Here is a 20,344-nt window from a genome sequence, read left to right as displayed (position 1 = left end):
TCACACACTGTCCAAGCTGATAGGGGTGAATATTTCACACAGTCTCCAGGATGATAGGGGTAAATATTTCACACAGTCTCCAGGTTGATAGGTGTAAATATTACACACAGTGTCCAGACTGATAGGGGTAAATATTTCACACAGTGTCCAGGCTGATAGGGGTAAATATTTCACACAGACTCCAAGCTGATAGGGGTAAATATTTCAGACAGACTCCAGGATGATAGGGGTAAATATTTCACACAGTATCCAGGCTGATAGCGGTTAATATATCACATTGTATCGAGGCTGATAGAGGTAAATATTTCACAACGTATCCAGGCTGATAGTGGTAAATATTTCACACAATATCCAGGCTGTTAGGGGTAAATATTTCAAAAAATATCCAGGCTGATGGGGGGAAATATTTCACACAGTCTCCAGCCTGATAGGGGTAAATATTTCAGACAGTTTCCAAACTGATAGGGGTAAATATTTCACACTGTGTCCAGGATGATCGTGTTAAATATTTCACACAGTGTCCAAGCTGATAGGGGTGAATATTTCACACAGTCTCCAGGATGATAGGGGTAAATATTTCACACAGTCTCCAGGTTGTTAGGTGTAAATATTACACACAGTGTCCATACTGATAGGGGTGAATATTTCACACAGTGTCCAGGCTAATAGGGGTAAATATTTCACAAAGTGTTTAGACTGATGGTGTACATATTTCACTCAGTCTCCATGCTAGTAGAGGTAAATATTTCACACAGTCTACATGCTAGTGGGGGTAAATATTTCACACAGTATCCTGGCTGATAGGGTAAATATTACACACATTCTGCAGGCTGATAGTAGTAAATATTTCACACAGTACCTAGGCTGAATGGGGTAAATATTTCAAACAGTCTTCAGGCTGATAGGGATAAATATTTCACACAGTCTCCAGGCAGATAGGGGTAAATGTTTCACACAGTATCCAGGCTGATAGGGTTAGATATTTCACACAGTATCCAGGCGGTTGGGTTACATATTTCACATAGTCTCCAGGCAGATAGGGTTAAATATTTCAAAGAGTCTCCAGGCTGATAGGGGTAAATATTACACATAGTCTCCAGGCTGATAGGGGTTAATATTTCACACAGTCTAGGCTGATAGGGGAAAATATTTCACACATTCTCCAGGCGGATAGGGGTAAATATTTCACACAGACTCAAAGCTGATAGGGGTAAATATTTAACTCAGTCTCGAGGCTGATAGGGGTAAATATTTCACTATGTATCCAGGCTGATAGGGGTAAATATTTCACACAGTCTCCAGGCTGATAGGAGTATATATTTCAGTCTCCAGGATGATAGGGGTAAATATTTCAAACAGCATCCAGGCTGATAGGGTTAAATATTTCACATAGTATCCAGGCTGATAGAGATAAATATTTCATACAGTATCCAGGCTGATAGGGCTAATTATTTCACACCGTCTCCAGGCTGATTGGGGTTATTATTTCACACAGTCTCCAGGCTGATAGGGGTAAATATTACACACAGTCTCCAGGCTGATAGGGGTAAATATTTAACACACTACCTAGGCTGATAGGGGTAAATATTTCACACAGTGCCCAGGCTGATAGGGATGGATATTTCACATCGTATCCAGGATGATAGGGGTATATATTTCACACAGTCTCCATGCTGGTAGGGGTAAATATTTCACACAGTTCCACGCTGATAGGTGCTAAATATTTCACACAGTATCCAGGTTGATAGGGGTAAATATTACACACAGTCTCCAGGCTGATAGTGGTAAATATTTCACACAGACCTCACGCTGATAGGGGTAAATATTTCACACATTCTCCAGGCAGATAGCGGTACATATTTCACACAGTCTCCAGGCAGATAGGGTTAAATATTTCACAGAGTCTCCAGGCAGATAGGGTGAAATATTTCACACAGTATCAAGGCTGATAGGGGTAAATATTTCACACAGTCTCCAGGTTGATAGGGGTAATTATTTCACACAATGTCCAGGCCATTAGGGGGAGAATTTTCACACATTCTCCAGGCTGATAGGGTAAGTAATTCACACAGTCTCCAGGCTGATAGGGGTAAATATTTCACACAGTACCGAGGTTGATAGGGGAAAATATTTCACACATTATCCAGGCTGATAGGCGTAAATATTTCACACAGTCTCCAGGCTGATAGGGATAAATATTTCACACAGTATTTAGGCAGTTGGGGTACATATTTCACACAGTCTCCAGGCAGATAGGGTTAAATATTTCACAGAGTCTCCAGGCTGATAGGTGTAAATATTTCACACAGTATCCAGGCTGATAGGGGTAATTATTTCACACAATTTCCAGGCCGATGTGGTAGAATTTTCAAACATTCTCATGGCTGATAGGCTAAATATTTCACACAGTCTCCTGGCTGATAGTGGTAAATATTACACACAGTCTCCAGGCTGATAGGGGTAAATATGTCACACAGTACCTAGGCTGATATGGGTAAATAATTCACAAATTCTCCAGGCGGATAGGGGTAAATATTTGACACAGTCTCCAAGCTGATAGGTGTAAATATTTAACACAGTTTCCATGCTGATAGGGGTAAATATTTCACAATGTACCAGGCTGATAGGGATAAATATTTCACACAGTATCCAGGCTGTTAGAGGTAAATATTACACACTGTATCCAGGCTGTTAGAGGTAAATATTTCACACTGTATCAAGGCTGATAGGGGTAAATATTTCACACAGTCTCCAAGCTGATAGGGGTAAATATTTCAGACAGTCTCCAGGATGATAGGGGTAAATATTTCACACAGTATTCAGGCTGATAGAGGAAAGTATTTCATACAGTATCCAGGCTGATAGGGGTAAATATTTTACACAATATCCAGACTGATAGGGCTAAATATTTCACACGTTCTCCAGGCTGATAGGGCTAAATATTTCACACAGTCTCCAGGCTGATACGGGTAAATATTTCACAATGTACCAGGCTGATAGGGGTAAATATTTCACACAGTTTCCAGGCTGTTAGAGGTAAATAATTCACACATTCTCCAGGCAGATAGGGCTAAATATTTCACACAGTACCTAGGCTGATTGGGATAGATATTTCACATCGTATCCAGGATGATAGGGGTATATATTTCACACAGTCTCCATGCTGGTAGGGTTAAATATTTCACACAGTCTACACGCTGTTAGGGCTTAATATTTCACACAGTATCCTGGTTGATAGGGGTAAATTTTACACACAGTCTCCAGGCTGATAGTGGTAAATATTTCACACAGTACCTAGACTGATATGGGTAAATATTACACACATTCTCCAGGCAGATAGGGGTAAATATTTCACACAGTTTCCAGGCTGATAGGGATAGATATTTCACACAGTATCCAGGCGGTTGGGGTACATATTTCACACAGTCTCCAGGCAGATAGGGTTAAATATTTCATACCGTCTCCAGGCTAATAGCGGTAATTATTTCAAACGATGACCAGGCAGACGTGGTTGAATTTTCACACATTCTCATGGCTGATAGGGTAAATATTTCACACAGTCTCCAGGCTGATAGGGGTAAATATTACACACCGTCTCCAGGCTGATAGGGGTAAATATGTCACACAGTACCTAGGCTGATAGGGGTAAATATTTCACAAATTCTCCAGGCGGACAGGTGTAAATATTTCACACAGTCTCCAAGCTGATAGGGATAAATATTTCACACAGTCTCCAGGCAGATAGGGGTAAATGTTTCACACAGTATCCAGGCTGATAGGGTTAGATATTTCACACAGTATCCAGGCGGTTGGGTTACATATTTCACATAGTCTCCAGGCAGATAGGGTTAAATATTTCACAATGTATCCAGGCTGATAGGGGTAAATATTTCACACAGAATCCAGATGGTAGCGGTAAATAGTACACACTGTATCCAGGTTGATAGGGGTAAATATTTCACACAGACTCCAAGCTGATAGGGGTAAATATGTCACTCAGTATCCAGGCTGATAGGGGTAAATATAACACATAGTATCGATGCTGATAGACGTAAATATTTCACACCATATCCAGGCTGATAGGGGCAAATATTTCACACAGTCTCCAGGTTGATAGGTGTAAATATTACACAACAAGTCGAGACTGATAGGGGTAAATAATTCACACAATGTCCAGTCATATAGGGCTAAATATTTAACAGATTGTCCAGACTGATAGGGGTAAATATTTCACATAGTACCTAGGCTGATAGGGGAAAATATTTCACACAGTATCCAGGCTGATAGGCGTAAATTTTTCACTCAGTCTCCAGGCTGAATAGGATAGATATTTCACACAATATGCAGGCGGTTGGGGTACATATTTCACACAGTTTCCAGGCAGATAGGGTTAAATATTTCACAGAGTCTCCAGGCTGATAGGTTTAAATATTTCACACAGTATCCAGGCTGATAGGGGTAATTATTTCACACAATGTCCAGGCCGGAGTGGTAGAATTTTCACACATTCTCATGGCTGATAGGGTAAATATTTCAAACAGTCTCCAGGCTGATGGGGGTAAATATTACAAACAGTCACCAGGATGATAGTGGTATAAATTTCACACAGTACCTAGGCTGATAGGGGTAAATATTTCACAAATTCTCCAGGCGGATACGGGTAAATATTTCTCACAGTCTCCAATCTGATAGGGGTAAATATTTAACACAGTCTCCAGGCTGATAGGGTTAAATATTTTAAATGTATCCAGGCTGATAGGGGTAAATATTTCACACAATCTCCAAGCTGATAAGGGTAAATATTTCAGACAGTCTCCAGGATGATAGGGGTAAATATTTCAAACAGCATCCAGGCTGATAGGGTTAAATATTTCACATAGTATCCAGGCTGATAGAGATAAATATTTCATACAGTATCCAGGCTGATAGGGCTAATTATTTCACACCGTCTCCAGGCTGATTGGGGTTATTATTTCACACAGTCTCCAGGCTGATAGGGGTAAATATTACACACAGTCTCCAGGCTGATAGGGGTAAATATTTAACACACTACCTAGGCTGATAGGGGTAAATATTTCACACAGTGCCCAGGCTGATAGGGATAGATATTTCACATCGTATCCAGGATGATAGGGGTATATATTTCACACAGTCTCCATGCTGGTAGGGGTAAATATTTCACACAGTTCCACGCTGATAGGTGCTAAATATTTCACACAGTATCCAGGTTGATAGGGGTAAATATTACACACAGTCTCCAGGCTGATAGTGGTAAATATTTCACACAGACCTCACGCTGATAGGGGTAAATATTTCACACATTCTCCAGGCAGATAGCGGTACATATTTCACACAGTCTCCAGGCAGATAGGGTTAAATATTTCACAGAGTCTCCAGGCAGATAGGGTGAAATATTTCACACAGTATCAAGGCTGATAGGGGTAAATATTTCACACAGTCTCCAGGTTGATAGGGGTAATTATTTCACACAATGTCCAGGCCAATAGGGGGAGAATTTTCACACATTCTCCAGGCTGATAGGGTAAGTAATTCACACAGTCTCCAGGCTGATAGGGGTAAATATTTCACACAGTACCGAGGTTGATAGGGGAAAATATTTCACACATTATCCAGGCTGATAGGCGTAAATATTTCACACAGTCTCCAGGCTGATAGGGATAAATATTTCACACAGTATTTAGGCAGTTGGGGTACATATTTCACACAGTCTCCAGGCAGATAGGGTTAAATATTTCACAGAGTCTCCAGTCTGATAGGTGTAAATATTTCACACAGTATCCAGGCTGATAGGGGTAATTATTTCACACAATTTCCAGGCCGATGTGGTAGAATTTTCAAACATTCTCATGGCTGATAGGCTAAATATTTCACACAGTCTCCTGGCTGATAGTGGTAAATATTACACACAGTCTCCAGGCTGATAGGGGTAAATATGTCACACAGTACCTAGGCTGATATGGGTAAATATTTCACAAATTCTCCAGGCGGATAGGGGTAAATATTTGACACAGTTTCCAAGCTGATAGGTGTAAATATTTAACACAGTCTCCATGCTGATAGGGGTAAATATTTCACAATGTACCAGGCTGATAGGGGTAAATATTTCACACAGTATCCAAGCTGTTAGAGGTAAATATTACACACTGTATCAAGGCTGATAGGGGTAAATATTTCACACAGTCTCCAAGCTGATAGGGGTAAATATTTCAGACAGTCTCCAGGATGATAGGGGTAAATATTTCACACAGTATTCAGGCTGATAGAGGAAAGTATTTCATACAGTATCCAGGCTGATAGGGGTAAATATTTCACACAATATCCAGACTGATAGGGCTAAATATTTCACACGTTCTCCAGGCTGATAGGGCTAAATATTTCACACAGTCTCCAGGCTGATACGGGTAAATATTTCACAATGTACCAGGCTGATAGGGGTAAATATTTCACACAGTATCCAGACGGATAGGTGTAAATATTTCACACTTTGTCCAGGCTGATGGGGTACATATTTCACACAGTCTCCATTGTAGTAGGGGTAAATATTTCACAGAGTCTCCATGCTAGTAGGGGTAAATATTTCACACAGTATCCAGGCTGATAGGGCAAAATATTTCACACAGTCTCCAGGCAGATAGGGGTAAATATTTCACACAGTACCTAGGCTGATAGGGGAAAATATTTCACACAGTCGTCAGGCTGATAGGGGTAAATATTTCACACAGTATCCAGGCTGATAGGGGTAAATATTTCACACAGTCTCCAGGCTGATAGGGCTGGATATATCACACAGTATCCAGGCGAATGGGGTACATATTTCACACTGTCTCCAGGCAGATAGGGTTAAATATTTCACAGAGTCTTCAGGCTGATAGAGGTAAATATTTCACACAGTATCTAGGATGATAGGGGTAAATATTTCACAATGTATCCAGGCTGATAGGGGTAAATATTTCACACAGTCTCCAGGCAAATAGGGGTAAATAATTCACAATGTATCCAGGCTGATAGGGGTAAATATTTCACAAAGAATCCAGGCTGGTCTCGGTAAATATTACACACTGTATCCAGGTTGATAGGGGTAAATATTTCACACAGACTCCAAGCTGATAGGGGTAAATATTTCAGACAGTCTCCAGGATGATAGAGGTAAATATGTCACACAGTATCCAGGCTGATAGGGGTAAATATAACACATAGTATCGAAGCTGATAGACGTAAATATTTCACACCATATCCAGGCTGATAGGGGTAAATATTTCACACAATATCCAAGCTGTAAGGGGTAAATATTTCACACAATATCCAGGCTGATTGGGGGAAATATTTCACACAATCTCCAGGCTGATAGGGTTAAATATTTCACACAGTCTCCAAGCTGATAGTGGTATATATTTCAGACAGTCTCCAGGATGATAGGGGTAAATATTTCACACAGTCTCCAGGCTGATAGGGGTAAATATTTCACACAGTATCCAGGCTGATAGGGGTAATTATTTCACACAATGACCAGGCCGATAGGGGTAGAATTTTCACACATTTTCCAGGCGAATAGGGTAAATATTTCACACAGTCTCCAGGCTGATAGGGGTAATTTTTTCAAAAAGTCTCCAGGTTGATAGGGGTAAATATTACACACAGTCTCCAGGCTGATAGGGGTAAATATTTCACACAGTCTAGGCTGATAGGGGAAAATATTTCACACATTCTCCGGGCGGTTAGGGGTAAATATTTCACACAGACTCAAAGCTGATAGGGGTAAATATTTAACACAGTCTCGAGGCTGATAGGGGTAAATATTTCACTATGTATCCAGGCTGATAGGGGTAAATATTTCACACAGTCTCCAAGCTGATGGGGGTATATATTTCAGACAGTCTCCAGGATGATAGGGGTAAATATTTCACACAGTATCCAGGCTGATAGGGGTAAATATTTCAGACAGAATCCAGGCTGTTAGCGGTAAATATTACACACAGTATCCAGGATGATATGGGTAAATATTTCAAACAATCTCCAAGCTGATAGGGGTAAATATTTCAGACAGTTTCCAGGATGATAGGGGTAAATTTTTCACACAGTCTCCAGGCTGAGAGGGGTAAATATTTCACACCGTATCCGGGTGATAGGGGTAAATATTTCACACATTATCCAGCCTGATAGGGATAAAAATTTCACACAATCTCCAGGCTGATAGGGCTAATTATTTCACACAGTCTCCAGGCTGATAGGGGTTATTATTTCACACAGTCTCCAGGCTGATACGGCTAAATATTAAACACAGTGTTCTGACTGATAGGGGTAAATAGTTCACACATTCTCCAGGGTGATAGGGGTAATTATTTCACACAGTCTCCAGGCTGAGAGGGCTAATTATTTCACACAGACTCCAAGCTGAAAGGGGTAAATATTTCAGTCAGTCTCCAGGATGATAGGGGTAAATATGTCACACAGCATCCAGGCAGATAGGGGGAAATATATCACATAGTATCGAGGCTGATAGAGGTAAATATTTCACACCATGTCCAGGCTGATAGGGTAAATATTTCACACAATATCCAGGCTGTAAGGGGTAAATATTTCACAAAATATCCAGGCTGATAGGGGTAAATATTTCACACAGTCTCCAGGTTGTTAGGTGTAAATATTACACACAGTGTCCATACTGATAGGGGTAATATTTCACACAGTGTCCAGGCTAATAGGGGTAAATATTTCACAAAGTGTTTAGACTGATGGTGTACATATTTCACTCAGTCTCCATGCTAGTAGAGGTAAATATTTCACACAGTCTACATGCTAGTGGGGGTAAATATTTCACACAGTATCCTGGCTGATAGGGTAAATATTACACACATTCTGCAGGCTGATAGTGGTAAATATTTCACACAGTACCTAGGCTGAATGGGGTAAATATTTCAAACAGTCTTCAGGCTGAGAGGGCTAATTATTTCACACAGACTCCAAGCTGAAAGGGGTAAATATTTCAGTCAGTCTCCAGGATGATAGGGGTAAATATGTCACACAGTATCCAGGCAGATAGGGGGAAATATATCACATAGTATCGAGGCTGATAGAGGTAAATATTTCACACCATGTCCAGGCTGATAGGGTAAATATTTCACACAATATCCAGGCTGTAAGGGGTAAATATTTCACAAAATATCCAGGCTGATAGGGGTAAATATTTCACACAGTCTCCAGGCTGATAGGGGTAAATATTTCACACAGTGTCCAGGATGATAGGGGTAAATATTTCACACACTGTCCAAGCTGATAGGGGTGAATATTTCACACAGTCTCCAGGATGATAGGGGTAAATATTTCACACAGTCTCCAGGTTGATAGGTGTAAATATTACACACAGTGTCCAGACTGATAGGGGTAAATATTTCACACAGTGTCCAGGCTGATAGGGGTAAATATTTCACACAGACTCCAAGCTGATAGGGGTAAATATTTCAGACAGACTCCAGGATGATAGGGGTAAATATTTCACACAGTATCCAGGCTGATAGCGGTTAATATATCACATTGTATCGAGGCTGATAGAGGTAAATATTTCACAACGTATCCAGGCTGATAGTGGTAAATATTTCACACAATATCCAGGCTGTTAGGGGTAAATATTTCAAAAAATATCCAGGCTGATGGGGGGAAATATTTCACACAGTCTCCAGCCTGATAGGGGTAAATATTTCAGACAGTTTCCAAACTGATAGGGGTAAATATTTCACACTGTGTCCAGGATGATCGTGTTAAATATTTCACACAGTGTCCAAGCTGATAGGGGTGAATATTTCACACAGTCTCCAGGATGATAGGGGTAAATATTTCACACAGTCTCCAGGTTGTTAGGTGTAAATATTACACACAGTGTCCATACTGATAGGGGTAATATTTCACACAGTGTCCAGGCTAATAGGGGTAAATATTTCACAAAGTGTTTAGACTGATGGTGTACATATTTCACTCAGTCTCCATGCTAGTAGAGGTAAATATTTCACACAGTCTACATGCTAGTGGGGGTAAATATTTCACACAGTATCCTGGCTGATAGGGTAAATATTACACACATTCTGCAGGCTGATAGTAGTAAATATTTCACACAGTACCTAGGCTGAATGGGGTAAATATTTCAAACAGTCTTCAGGCTGATAGGGATAAATATTTCACACAGTCTCCAGGCAGATAGGGGTAAATGTTTCACACAGTATCCAGGCTGATAGGGTTAGATATTTCACACAGTATCCAGGCGGTTGGGTTACATATTTCACATAGTCTCCAGGCAGATAGGGTTAAATATTTCAAAGAGTCTCCAGGCTGATAGGGGTAAATATTACACATAGTCTCCAGGCTGATAGGGGTTAATATTTCACACAGTCTAGGCTGATAGGGGAAAATATTTCACACATTCTCCAGGCGGATAGGGGTAAATATTTCACACAGACTCAAAGCTGATAGGGGTAAATATTTCACTATGTATCCAGGCTATTTAACTCAGTCTCGAGGCTGATAGGGGTAAATATTTCACACAGTCTCCAGGCTGATAGGAGTATATATTTCAGTCTCCAGGATGATAGGGGTAAATATTTCAAACAGCATCCAGGCTGATAGGGTTAAATATTTCACATAGTATCCAGGCTGATAGAGATAAATATTTCATACAGTATCCAGGCTGATAGGGCTAATTATTTCACACCGTCTCCAGGCTGATTGGGGTTATTATTTCACACAGTCTCCAGGCTGATAGGGGTAAATATTACACACAGTCTCCAGGCTGATAGGGGTAAATATTTAACACACTACCTAGGCTGATAGGGGTAAATATTTCACACAGTGCCCAGGCTGATAGGGATAGATATTTCACATCGTATCCAGGATGATAGGGGTATATATTTCACACAGTCTCCATGCTGGTAGGGGTAAATATTTCACACAGTTCCACGCTGATAGGTGCTAAATATTTCACACAGTATCCAGGTTGATAGGGGTAAATATTACACACAGTCTCCAGGCTGATAGTGGTAAATATTTCACACAGACCTCACGCTGATAGGGGTAAATATTTCACACATTCTCCAGGCAGATAGCGGTACATATTTCACACAGTCTCCAGGCAGATAGGGTTAAATATTTCACAGAGTCTCCAGGCAGATAGGGTGAAATATTTCACACAGTATCAAGGCTGATAGGGGTAAATATTTCACACAGTCTCCAGGTTGATAGGGGTAATTATTTCACACAATGTCCAGGCCATTAGGGGGAGAATTTTCACACATTCTCCAGGCTGATAGGGTAAGTAATTCACACAGTCTCCAGGCTGATAGGGGTAAATATTTCACACAGTACCGAGGTTGATAGGGGAAAATATTTCACACATTATCCAGGCTGATAGGCGTAAATATTTCACACAGTCTCCAGGCTGATAGGGATAAATATTTCACACAGTATTTAGGCAGTTGGGGTACATATTTCACACAGTCTCCAGGCAGATAGGGTTAAATATTTCACAGAGTCTCCAGGCTGATAGGTGTAAATATTTCACACAGTATCCAGGCTGATAGGGGTAATTATTTCACACAATTTCCAGGCCGATGTGGTAGAATTTTCAAACATTCTCATGGCTGATAGGCTAAATATTTCACACAGTCTCCTGGCTGATAGTGGTAAATATTACACACAGTCTCCAGGCTGATAGGGGTAAATATGTCACACAGTACCTAGGCTGATATGGGTAAATAATTCACAAATTCTCCAGGCGGATAGGGGTAAATATTTGACACAGTCTCCAAGCTGATAGGTGTAAATATTTAACACAGTTTCCATGCTGATAGGGGTAAATATTTCACAATGTACCAGGCTGATAGGGATAAATATTTCACACAGTATCCAGGCTGTTAGAGGTAAATATTACACACTGTATCCAGGCTGTTAGAGGTAAATATTTCACACTGTATCAAGGCTGATAGGGGTAAATATTTCACACAGTCTCCAAGCTGATAGGGGTAAATATTTCAGACAGTCTCCAGGATGATAGGGGTAAATATTTCACACAGTATTCAGGCTGATAGAGGAAAGTATTTCATACAGTATCCAGGCTGATAGGGGTAAATATTTTACACAATATCCAGACTGATAGGGCTAAATATTTCACACTTTCTCCAGGCTGATAGGGCTAAATATTTCACACAGTCTCCAGGCTGATACGGGTAAATATTTCACAATGTACCAGGCTGATAGGGGTAAATATTTCACACAGTTTCCAGGCTGTTAGAGGTAAATAATTCACACATTCTCCAGGCAGATAGGGCTAAATATTTCACACAGTACCTAGGCTGATTGGGATAGATATTTCACATCGTATCCAGGATGATAGGGGTATATATTTCACACAGTCTCCATGCTGGTAGGGTTAAATATTTCACACAGTCTACACGCTGTTAGGGCTTAATATTTCACACAGTATCCTGGTTGATAGGGGTAAATTTTACACACAGTCTCCAGGCTGATAGTGGTAAATATTTCACACAGTACCTAGACTGATATGGGTAAATATTACACACATTCTCCAGGCAGATAGGGGTAAATATTTCACACAGTTTCCAGGCTGATAGGGATAGATATTTCACACAGTATCCAGGCGGTTGGGGTACATATTTCACACAGTCTCCAGGCAGATAGGGTTAAATATTTCATACCGTCTCCAGGCTAATAGCGGTAATTATTTCAAACGATGACCAGGCAGACGTGGTTGAATTTTCACACATTCTCATGGCTGATAGGGTAAATATTTCACACAGTCTCCAGGCTGATAGGGGTAAATATTACACACCGTCTCCAGGCTGATAGGGGTAAATATGTCACACAGTACCTAGGCTGATAGGGGTAAATATTTCACAAATTCTCCAGGCGGACAGGTGTAAATATTTCACACAGTCTCCAAGCTGATAGGGATAAATATTTCACACAGTCTCCAGGCAGATAGGGGTAAATGTTTCACACAGTATCCAGGCTGATAGGGTTAGATATTTCACACAGTATCCAGGCGGTTGGGTTACATATTTCACATAGTCTCCAGGCAGATAGGGTTAAATATTTCACAATGTATCCAGGCTGATAGGGGTAAATATTTCACACAGAATCCAGATGGTAGCGGTAAATAGTACACACTGTATCCAGGTTGATAGGGGTAAATATTTCACACAGACTCCAAGCTGATAGGGGTAAGTATGTCACTCAGTATCCAGGCTGATAGGGGTAAATATAACACATAGTATCGATGCTGATAGACGTAAATATTTCACACCATATCCAGGCTGATAGGGGCAAATATTTCACACAGTCTCCAGGTTGATAGGTGTAAATATTACACAACAAGTCGAGACTGATAGGGGTAAATAATTCACACAATGTCCAGTCATATAGGGCTAAATATTTAACAGATTGTCCAGACTGATAGGGGTAAATATTTCACATAGTACCTAGGCTGATAGGGGAAAATATTTCACACAGTATCCAGGCTGATAGGCGTAAATTTTTCACTCAGTCTCCAGGCTGAATAGGATAGATATTTCACACAGTATGCAGGCGGTTGGGGTACATATTTCACACAGTTTCCAGGCAGATAGGGTTAAATATTTCACAGAGTCTCCAGGCTGATAGGTTTAAATATTTCACACAGTATCCAGGCTGATAGGGGTAATTATTTCACACAATGTCCAGGCCGGAGTGGTAGAATTTTCACACATTCTCATGGCTGATAGGGTAAATATTTCAAACAGTCTCCAGGCTGATGGGGGTAAATATTACAAACAGTCACCAGGATGATAGTGGTATAAATTTCACACAGTACCTAGGCTGATAGGGGTAAATATTTCACAAATTCTCCAGGCGGATACGGGTAAATATTTCTCACAGTCTCCAATCTGATAGGGGTAAATATTTAACACAGTCTCCAGGCTGATAGGGTTAAATATTTTAAATGTATCCAGGCTGATAGGGGTAAATATTTCACACAATCTCCAAGCTGATAAGGGTAAATATTTCAGACAGTCTCCAGGATGATAGGGGTAAATATTTCAAACAGCATCCAGGCTGATAGGGTTAAATATTTCACATAGTATCCAGGCTGATAGAGATAAATATTTCATACAGTATCCAGGCTGATAGGGCTAATTATTTCACACCGTCTCCAGGCTGATTGGGGTTATTATTTCACACAGTCTCCAGGCTGATAGGGGTAAATATTACACACAGTCTCCAGGCTGATAGGGGTAAATATTTAACACACTACCTAGGCTGATAGGGGTAAATATTTCACACAGTGCCCAGGCTGATAGGGATAGATATTTCACATCGTATCCAGGATGATAGGGGTATATATTTCACACAGTCTCCATGCTGGTAGGGGTAAATATTTCACACAGTTCCACGCTGATAGGTGCTAAATATTTCACACAGTATCCAGGTTGATAGGGGTAAATATTACACACAGTCTCCAGGCTGATAGTGGTAAATATTTCACACAGACCTCACGCTGATAGGGGTAAATATTTCACACATTCTCCAGGCAGATAGCGGTACATATTTCACACAGTCTCCAGGCAGATAGGGTTAAATATTTCACAGAGTCTCCAGGCAGATAGGGTGAAATATTTCACACAGTATCAAGGCTGATAGGGGTAAATATTTCACACAGTCTCCAGGTTGATAGGGGTAATTATTTCACACAATGTCCAGGCCAATAGGGGGAGAATTTTCACACATTCTCCAGGCTGATAGGGTAAGTAATTCACACAGTCTCCAGGCTGATAGGGGTAAATATTTCACACAGTACCGAGGTTGATAGGGGAAAATATTTCACACATTATCCAGGCTGATAGGCGTAAATATTTCACACAGTCTCCAGGCTGATAGGGATAAATATTTCACACAGTATTTAGGCAGTTGGGGTACATATTTCACACAGTCTCCAGGCAGATAGGGTTAAATATTTCACAGAGTCTCCAGTCTGATAGGTGTAAATATTTCACACAGTATCCAGGCTGATAGGGGTAATTATTTCACACAATTTCCAGGCCGATGTGGTAGAATTTTCAAACATTCTCATGGCTGATAGGCTAAATATTTCACACAGTCTCCTGGCTGATAGTGGTAAATATTACACACAGTCTCCAGGCTGATAGGGGTAAATATGTCACACAGTACCTAGGCTGATATGGGTAAATATTTCACAAATTCTCCAGGCGGATAGGGGTAAATATTTGACACAGTTTCCAAGCTGATAGGTGTAAATATTTAACACAGTCTCCATGCTGATAGGGGTAAATATTTCACAATGTACCAGGCTGATAGGGGTAAATATTTCACACAGTATCCAAGCTGTTAGAGGTAAATATTACACACTGTATCAAGGCTGATAGGGGTAAATATTTCACACAGTCTCCAAGCTGATAGGGGTAAATATTTCAGACAGTCTCCAGGATGATAGGGGTAAATATTTCACACAGTATTCAGGCTGATAGAGGAAAGTATTTCATACAGTATCCAGGCTGATAGGGGTAAATATTTCACACAATATCCAGACTGATAGGGCTAAATATTTCACACGTTCTCCAGGCTGATAGGGCTAAATATTTCACACAGTCTCCAGGCTGATACGGGTAAATATTTCACAATGTACCAGGCTGATAGGGGTAAATATTTCACACAGTATCCAGACGGATAGGTGTAAATATTTCACACTTTGTCCAGGCTGATGGGGTACATATTTCACACAGTCTCCATTGTAGTAGGGGTAAATATTTCACAGAGTCTCCATGCTAGTAGGGGTAAATATTTCACACAGTATCCAGGCTGATAGGGCAAAATATTTCACACAGTCTCCAGGCAGATAGGGGTAAATATTTCACACAGTACCTAGGCTGATAGGGGAAAATATTTCACACAGTCGTCAGGCTGATAGGGGTAAATATTTCACACAGTATCCAGGCTGATAGGGGTAAATATTTCACACAGTCTCCAGGCTGATAGGGCTGGATATATCACACAGTATCCAGGCGAATGGGGTACATATTTCACACAGTCTCCAGGCAGATAGGGTTAAATATTTCACAGAGTCTTCAGGCTGATAGAGGTAAATATTTCACACAGTATCTAGGATGATAGGGGTAAATATTTCACAATGTATCCAGGCTGATAGGGGTAAATATTTCACACAGTCTCCAGGCAAATAGGGGTAAATAATTCACAATGTATCCAGGCTGATAGGGGTAAATATTTCACAAAGAATCCAGGCTGGTCTCGGTAAATATTACACACTGTATCCAGGTTGATAGGGGTAAATATTTCACACAGACTCCAAGCTGATAGGGGTAAATATTTCAGACAGTCTCCAGGATGATAGAGGTAAATATGTCACACAGTATCCAGGCTGATAGGGGTAAATATAACACATAGTATCGAAGCTGATAGACGTAAATATTTCACACCATATCCAGGCTGATAGGGGTAAATATTTCACACAATATCCAAGCTGTAAGGGGTAAATATTTCACACAATATCCAGGCTGATTGGGGGAAATATTTCACACAATCTCCAGGCTGATAGGGTTAAATATTTCACACAGTCTCCAAGCTGATAGTGGTATATATTTCAGACAGTCTCCAGGATGATAGGGGTAAATATTTCACACAGTCTCCAGGCTGATAGGGGTAAATATTTCACACAGTATCCAGGCTGATAGGGGTAATTATTTCACACAATGACCAGGCCGATAGGGGTAGAATTTTCACACATTTTCCAGGCGAATAGGGTAAATATTTCACACAGTCTCCAGGCTGATAGGGGTAATTTTTTCAAAAAGTCTCCAGGTTGATAGGGGTAAATATTACACACAGTCTCCAGGCTGATAGGGGTAAATATTTCACACAGTCTAGGCTGATAGGGGAAAATATTTCACACATTCTCCGGGCGGTTAGGGGTAAATATTTCACACAGACTCAAAGCTGATAGGGGTAAATATTTAACACAGTCTCGAGGCTGATAGGGGTAAATATTTCACTATGTATCCAGGCTGATAGGGGTAAATATTTCACACAGTCTCCAAGCTGATGGGGGTATATATTTCAGACAGTCTCCAGGATGATAGGGGTAAATATTTCACACAGTATCCAGGCTGATAGGGGTAAATATTTCAGACAGAATCCAGGCTGTTAGCGGTAAATATTACACACAGTATCCAGGATGATATGGGTAAATATTTCAAACAATCTCCAAGCTGATAGGGGTAAATATTTCAGACAGTTTCCAGGATGATAGGGGTAAATTTTTCACACAGTCTCCAGGCTGAGAGGGGTAAATATTTCACACCGTATCCGGGTGATAGGGGTAAATATTTCACACATTATCCAGCCTGATAGGGATAAAAATTTCACACAATCTCCAGGCTGATAGGGCTAATTATTTCACACAGTCTCCAGGCTGATAGGGGTTATTATTTCACACAGTCTCCAGGCTGATACGGCTAAATATTAAACACAGTGTTCTGACTGATAGGGGTAAATAGTTCACACATTCTCCAGGGTGATAGGGGTAATTATTTCACACAGTCTCCAGGCTGAGAGGGCTAATTATTTCACACAGACTCCAAGCTGAAAGGGGTAAATATTTCAGTCAGTCTCCAGGATGATAGGGGTAAATATGTCACACAGCATCCAGGCAGATAGGGGGAAATATATCACATAGTATCGAGGCTGATAGAGGTAAATATTTCACACCATGTCCAGGCTGATAGGGTAAATATTTCACACAATATCCAGGCTGTAAGGGGTAAATATTTCACAAAATATCCAGGCTGATAGGGGTAAATATTTCACACAGTCTCCAGGCTGATAGGGTTAAATATTTCACACAGTCTCCAGGCTGATAGGGGTAAATATTTCACACAGTGTCCAGGATGATAGGGGTAAATATTTCACACACTGTCCAAGCTGATAGGGGTGAATATTTCACACAGTCTCCAGGATGATAGGGGTAAATATTTCACACAGTCTCCAGGTTGATAGGTGTAAATATTACACACAGTGTCCAGACTGATAGGGGTAAATATTTCACACAGTGTCCAGGCTGATAGGGGTAAATATTTCACACAGACTCCAAGCTGATAGGGGTAAATATTTCAGACAGACTCCAGGATGATAGGGGTAAATATTTCACACAGTATCCAGGCTGATAGCGGTTAATATATCACATTGTATCGAGGCTGATAGAGGTAAATATTTCACAACGTATCCAGGCTGATAGTGGTAAATATTTCACACAATATCCAGGCTGTTAGGGGTAAATATTTCAAAAAATATCCAGGCTGATGGGGGGAAATATTTCACACAGTCTCCAGCCTGATAGGGGTAAATATTTCAGACAGGCACCAGGCTGATAGAGTAAATATTTCACACAGTATCCAGACTGATAGTGGTAAATATTTCACACAGTGTTTAGACTGATGGTGTACATATTTCACTCAGTCTCCATGCTAGTAGAGGTAAATATTTCACACAGTCTACATGCTAGTAGGGGTAAATTTTTCACACAGTATCCAGGCTGATAGGGTAAATATTACACACATTCTGCAGGCTGATAGTGGTAAATATTTCACACAGTACCTAGGCTGAAAAGGTTAAATATTTCAAACAGTTTTCAGGCTGATAGGGATAAATATTTCACACAGTCTCCAGGCTGATAGGGGTAAATGTTTCACACAGTATCCAGGCTGATAGGGATAGATATTTCACACAGTATCCGGGCGGTTGGGTTACATATTTCACATAGTCTACAGGCTGATAGGGTTAAATAGTTCACAGAGTCTCCAGGCTGATAGGGGTAAATATTTCACACAGTATCCAGGCTGATAGGGGTAAATATTTCACACAGTCTCAAAGCTGATAGGGGTAAATATTTCACACAATGACCAGGCCGATAGGGGTAGAATTTTCACACATTCTCCAGGCTAATAGGGTAAATATTTCACACAGTCTCCAGGCTGATAGGGGTAATTTTTTCAAAAAGTCTTCAGGTTGATAGGGGTAAATATTACACACAGTCTCCAGGCTGATAGGGGTAATTATTTCACACAATGACCAGGCCGATAGGGGTAGAATTTTCACACATTCTCCAGGCTAATAGGGTAAATATTTCACACAGTCTCCAGGCTGATAGGGGTAATTTTTTCAAAAAGTCTCCAGGTTGATAGGGGTAAATATTACACACAGTCTCCAGGTTGATAGGGGTAAATATTTCACACAGACTCCAAGCTGATAGGGTGAAATATGTCACACAGTATCCAGGCTGATAGGGGTAAATATAACACATAGTATCGAGGCTGATAGACGTAAATATTTCACACCATATCCAGGCTGATAGGGGTAAATATTTCACACAATATCCAGGCTGATAGGGGGAAATATTTCACACAATCTCCAGGCGGATAGGGTTAAATATTTCACACAGTCTCCAGGCTGATAGGGGTAAATATATCACACATTATCCAAGCGGTTGGGGTACATATTTCACACAGTCTCCAGGCAGATAGGGTTAAATATTTCACAGAGTCTCCAGGCTGATAGGGGTAAATATTTCACACAGTATCCAGGCTGATAGGGGTAAATATTTCACAATGTGTCCAGGCTGATAGGGGTAAATATTTCAGACAGAATCCAGGCTGTTAGCGGTAAATATTACACACAGTATCCAGGCTGATATGGGTAAATATTTCACACAATCTCCAAGCTGATAGGGGTAAATATTTCAGACAGTTTCCAGGATGATAGGGGTAAATGTTTCACACAGTCTCCAGGCTGAGAGGGGTAAATATTTCACACCATATCCAGGGTGATCGGGGTAAATATTTCACACATTATCCAGCCTGATAGGGGTAAATATTTCACACAATATCCAGCCTGATAGGGGTAAATATTTCACACAATATCCAGGCTGATAGGGCTAAATACTTCACACAGTCTCCAGGCTCATAGGGGTAAATAGTTCAGTCATTCTCCAGGGTGATAGGGCTAATTATTTCACGCAGACTCCAAGCTGATAGAGGTAAATATTTCACACAGTATCCAGGCAGATAGGGGGAAATATATCAGACAATATCCAGGCTGTAAAGGGTAAATATTTCACAAAATATCCAGGCTAATAGGGGTAAATATTTCACTCAGTCTCCAGGATGATAGGGGTAATTATTTCACACTGTGTGCAGGATGATAGGGGTAAATATATCACACAGTGTCCAGACTGAAAGGGGTAAATATTTCACACAGT

Source organism: Carcharodon carcharias, chromosome 17 (genome assembly GCF_017639515.1).
Source record: "Carcharodon carcharias isolate sCarCar2 chromosome 17, sCarCar2.pri, whole genome shotgun sequence".
NCBI classification, from domain to species: domain Eukaryota; kingdom Metazoa; phylum Chordata; class Chondrichthyes; order Lamniformes; family Lamnidae; genus Carcharodon; species Carcharodon carcharias.
Note: the sequence above shows the minus strand (reverse complement) of the source record.